We start from the raw sequence: 5,904 nt of genomic DNA, 5'->3' as shown, positions 1-5,904 counted from the left end.
ATATTTCTACATTAGTCATCTTGTGAAAAAAGAATCAGAGCACAAAGGAAAAACCTCAAACAAGAAGGAAAAAAAAAACTATTCCAAAAGTAGAAACAGTATGATTCAATCTAAATTCATAATTCACAGTTCTTTTTTCTGGATGTTGAGAACATTTTCTATCATGAGTTCTTTGAAACTGTTTTGGATTGTAGCACTGCTGAGAAGAGCCAAGTCTATCCCCATTGTTCATCACACAATGTTGCTGTTACTGTGTACATTGTTCTCCTGGTTCTGCACCTCTCAGTCAGCATCAGTTCATTTAAGTCCCTCCAGGTTTCTCTGAACTCTGAACTCCTGCTCATCATTTCTTACAGCACAATAGTATTCCATTACATTCATATACCACAACTTGTTTAGCCATTCCCCTTCCTATTGATGGGCATTCCCTTGATTTCCAATTCTTTGCCACCACAAAGAGTAAATGCTTTTATTTTTAAACAAATATTACCTCATTCAATCCTTACATGAAAGGTAGGTACTATTTTCATCCCCATTTTGTAGTTGAGGAAACTGAGGCAAACAGAGGTTAAGTGACTTGCCCAGGATCAAACAGTTAGTGTTTGAGGCTAGATTTGAACTCAGGTCTTCTGAATCCAGGTCTCACCAGCTGCCCTTGTCTATAGGGTCACACAGGTCATTCACAGTTTAGTAACTTTTTAGGCAGAATTCCAAATTGCTTTCTGGAGTGGCTGGACCAATCCACAGCACTGTATGAGTGTACTTGTTCTCCTGGAAACCCTTGAACATTTGTCATTTTCCATTTTTTGTGTCTGATAGATGTGAGGTAGAACTTCAGAGCTGATTTAATTTATATTTCTCTACTTTTTGGTGATTTGGGACATTTTATATTACTTTTTATGTAAAACATTTCCATATTAGTAATTGTGTACAAGAAGATTCAAGTAAAAGAAAAAAATGAAAGAAAGAAACTAAAAAATAGCCTGCTTCAGTCTGTATTCATTCAATATCAGTTCTTTCTCTGGAGGTGGATGGTATACTTCATCATTAGTCCTTTGGGATTGTCTTGGATCATTGTATTATTGAGAAGAGCTAAGTCATTCAGAGTTCTTTATTGTACAATATTGCTGTTACTGCATACATTGTTCTCCCAATTTGGCTCACTTCACTATGCAAGAGTTCATGTAAATCTTTCTAGGTTTTTCTGAAATCATCATGCTTGTCATTTCTTATAGCACAATAATATTCCATGACAAGCATGTACCATGGCTTGTTCAGTCATTCCCAAATTCGTGGGCATCCCTTTGATTTCCAATTCTTAGCCACCAAAAAAGAGCTTTTTATATTTCTTATATTTCTTTCCTTGAGAACTGTGTGCTCATGATATTTGACCATTTATCAATTGGGGAGTGGCCACTAGTTTCATTAATTGGAATTAATTCCTTCTGTATCTTGGAAATGAGACCAAAGTGTTATCTTATGGAAGGAGGATAAAGCTTGTTTTGGTAGCCTCAGAAAACAGAACTAGGGCAGGAAACAAAGAGAGAAAAGTTGAGGTTCAGCATAAGCAAAAAAGTTATCAGCAATGAAAGCTAACCCAAAATGGAATAAACTCTTTCTTGAGGTTGTGAGTTCCCTGTTATTGGCTGTATTCAAGTAGAATTTTGATAATCATTATTGAAGATATTGTAGGGCAGCTTCCTCTTTACATATAGGTTGGACTAAATTTCTGCTGATATCAAGTCTGGCTCTGAGATTCTGTGATTTGATGGTTTGTTGAGCCTGAGGTCTTATTGGTCATCTGAGAATCATTTTGGGGACAAATTTCATTGTAAGGAGAAAACTAGGAAGGATTGCTAGGTAATTCTTTTTTGCTAACAAATTCTTAGGGAAAAACTATAGGGGATCCCTAGACCCTTTGGAAGGGCCATGGCCTCTCTGTTTTCTAGGGGAGCTGAGGGCTTTATGTTCCACAGAGGCACCTTCATATCATTCACTTCCAAATATTGTGTTACAGGGACCAGCTAGGTGGTGCAGTAGATAAAGCATTGGCCCTGGATTCAAGAGGATCTGAGTTCAAATCCAGCCGCAGACACTCGACACTTACTAGCTGTGTGACAGTGGGCAAGTCACTCAACTCTCATTACCCCACCAAAAAAATATAATTGGCAAATATTGTGTTACAATTACCTTCTTTTCTTTCCTTCTTCTGCTCAGTTGGGAAGGCTGTCATTAAAAGATCCTTGTTCTAAATGCCAAGTCATAGGTGATTATTTTTTCTGCTTCAAATATGCATGAAATTAGTGTAAGAAAGCCCATTCTATTGTGTTCATTTCTGGGGGACAGGGAGAAATCCTTTCTGATGAAAATCATTACTGCTATTTAAAAATTCCTTGATCATTGAATGTGAGACCCCTTCTAACATGATTTAAGAAGCTCTATACATACAGGCGAAGTTATTTTCCTGTTGATGATTTTTTTCTTTTGGTGAAAAAATTATAAAAACCTAATTACTGTTTACTTCAATGTTATATTGCAGTAAAAAGTTTTAAAATAACCTTTGCATGTTTGCTTTTGATGTATCCCATTGTGAACTGAGCACTTTGGGGGCCAATGGAGAAATGTAACATTCACTCTCCCTTCTCTCTCCCCTCCCCTCAGCAGAAATGTTTTCAGTTCCAACTGCTACCTTTTAAAAAAACTGATTAAAAAGCTGATCCATCATAAAATTGAAAGAAATATTTCAAAACTAGTTTTCTGATGCTTGTACACCTTTTCCCCTTTCTCATATGGGAGTATACGGCCAACTCAAGCCACTGACATTGTCTTGCTTTCTTAAAAAAAAGTGCATAGAACTGACTCCAGCAAATTTTCTTCTATTAAAACAAAAAGGGACAAAGCACCAGCTTGAGTTCTTGTGGGTGGGGGGGTGGGGATGGAGGGGGGGGAAGAGAAGTTGGAACACAAAGGTTTTTTGGTTTTTGTTTTTTTTTAGTGAGGCAATTGGGGTTAAGTGACTTGCTCAGGGTCACACAGCTAGTAAGTGTTAAGTGTCTGAGGCTGGATTTGAACTCAGGTCCTCCTGAATCCAGAACCAGTGCTCTATCCACTGGGCCACCTAGCTGCCCCTGGAACACAAATTTTTTTTAAAAATTGATGTTAAAATTTTGCTTTTACATTTATTTTGGAAAATAAAATTCTATTCAAAGCAAAAAACAAAACAAAAAAGGAAAACCCTATTGGGAGGGTTGGGAAATGGAAGCTGGTAAGCTATAAAACTTTGGAAAATAGACAATCAAGGTAACTTGTGGCATATTAAAAGAAAAATCTTAATAGCAAAAAAAAAAAAAAGGATCCTTGTTCCCAAGGGGAAAGGAGAGGGAGACACACACATACACAGAAAGAGAGAGAGACACACAGAGATACTCAGAGAGAGAGTCAGAGACAGAGAGAGACACAGACACAGACACAGACACAGACACAGACACAGAAAGAAAGACAGAGAGAGGCAGAGAGATAGAAGTCATTAATATGGGAGGGGAGAGGGAATTGGATGAGAAAAGAGATTGACTTTAGGGAATAATGATGGGAATATTGAATGGTTGGGGCATGCTACAATGGGATGGGGACTGCCATTGTCTGGGGAAAGGAAATAGGTAGGGATGAGGCTTGTGTGCCCCATTTCACACACTCTGTTGTGTATAGGTGGGGGGTTCTGCACTGTTTTCCATCAACTGGGACCAGATTCCTTCTTGGGACTCAGGGGCATGGGATCTGGGGAAGGTTCCCTTCCCCTATTGATGAGAGATGGCTTTGCTCCTTGGAGGCCCCTCAGGTTTCACAGATCTGAAAACTCCACCCAGCTGAACCATGGCAACAGCTAAGAGCCCAGTGCTCTTGTCCCCTTGAGTAAAGGAGAGGCCAAGGAGAAGAGAGCAGCTGTTTCAGTTTTTCCTTGGGGGGTGGGGAGAGGAAAAGAAAAGAACCCAGCTGTTTGACTCTGGCCCTGGAGTAGAAGTCTGTTTAGGGAATTTGGGGAGATATCCTGGGGGATAGGGGTTACAAATAATTTTCCAGACCTCACTACTTCCAAGGTCAGAAAGGCTCTGGCTCCCTTCATTCTAATGCCATCCCTAAATTTACCTGCCCAGAATTAAAGGCCCTGTGCAATCTAATGCACCCCCCTCATTTTCCAACCTTATCTCATATTACTCCCATTCACTCAGCCCAAACTGTTCTCTTCTCTGCTCCACAGATGCATGGTGCATTTCCCACCTCTCTGCCTTATTTTAGTATGTTCTTAATGCCTAAAATGTACTCCCTTCCCCTTCTCCTGTTGGATTCCTTTCCATCCTTTGAAACCCAGCTCCAGTGACATTTTCTCCTAACCACAATCCTAATTTCATCAATCAAACAGCATGATTTGTTAAGTGTCTGTTATGTGCCAGGCACTGTGCCCCTATGAACCCTCCCTAATCCTGTCAGTCAAGAATGACCTTCCCTTTCAGAACTCACATGTCATTTGGTTCTCTAACATGCAAAGGTTACCATGTTTACTGAGTTGTCCTACTGTTATCTGCATTGATATTTTATCCCTTTTCCAGGCTACAAGCTTCATGAGGGGAGGAACTACATCTTAACTTCTCTTCCGAGAACCCATCATAGTGGTCTGCAAACAAGAGGAGTGTTTTCCAAATAGATGAATGTCTACAAAGGATGAACAGGTCTGTTCTAGCTCCATCAATGCTTTTAGGGTAAATGCATCATGACAATCCCACCAGTTTCTTCTGAATAATAGTCATAATAATAACAGCAATGTCACCATCATTGTTATTAATAGTTAGCATTTACATAGCACTTTAAGGTTTGCAAAACACTTTACATATGTGGTCTTCGATCAGTGGTATTGACTCCATCCCATTAGTTAGTACACTTTGGATGGTTAATATTGGCCCAGTCCCATAGTTCACTTTGGATAGACAACATTGACCCAGTCATGCCTATAAGCTTTGGAGAGGAAGTCCCATTCCTGAGTCAGCAGCATCCCTGATCCAACTCCATCACTGCTTTCAGAATAGACTACATTAAAGCTCCATCATATGACCATATACTGGGAACTGGAAGGGACCTTGGAGGCCATCCAGTCCAATCCTCTAATATTGCAGATGAGAAAACAGAGGCACAAAGACATTAAGTGACTTGCCCAAGGTCACACCAGTAGCAGAACCAAGATCTGAAGCCAGATTCTCTGATTTGAAACCTAGTACTCTTTCTACAACATCACATTGAAGCATCTCTTGGTTGGATATCATTACCCCTCACCCATCATTTTGTTCTAGATGGGCAATTCAGGCTCAAAAGGACTAAATAATGACCAGATGCATATATCCTGAATGGGGGAGAAGAGATTATCACCTTTTCAGAAGTCACTTCCCAAAATACTATAAGGGACAATGAGGAAATAAAGACAGTCAAGCTCAGGTCTTGGTCATTATTTTTTTTTTATTGTAGGAACATCCTAGAGACAGAATGAATGAGAAGAGAGGAACTTATCATTTTTAATAACTGACATGTTCCTAAAGAAAACAAATATACAAATATGGAATTTGGGGTGAGAGTGGGGAATTTAAGGAGCAACTCTTATGTGGGCCTGAAAAGGGGACATGGAAAAAGAGTATAGTGTAGAAATGGAATGAAGTCAACAGGGAACTGGGCTGGGAACAAGGAGAAACAAGAGAAGGGTTTAAGAAAGAAGGCAGGAGGTAGAGTTAGGGATTGTCATCAGCAAAACAAATTTCAAACAGGAAGAACTGATGGGGTGATTGCAAAAGGAGAGAAAGAGGGAAAGGGAGTCAGGGAGGAAGGAAGGGAGAGAGAGAGAGAGAGAGAGAGAGAGAGAGAGAG

Source organism: Dromiciops gliroides, chromosome 5 (assembly GCF_019393635.1).
Source record: "Dromiciops gliroides isolate mDroGli1 chromosome 5, mDroGli1.pri, whole genome shotgun sequence".
Classification (NCBI taxonomy): domain Eukaryota; kingdom Metazoa; phylum Chordata; class Mammalia; order Microbiotheria; family Microbiotheriidae; genus Dromiciops; species Dromiciops gliroides.
This window is presented reverse-complemented; position numbering follows the sequence as displayed.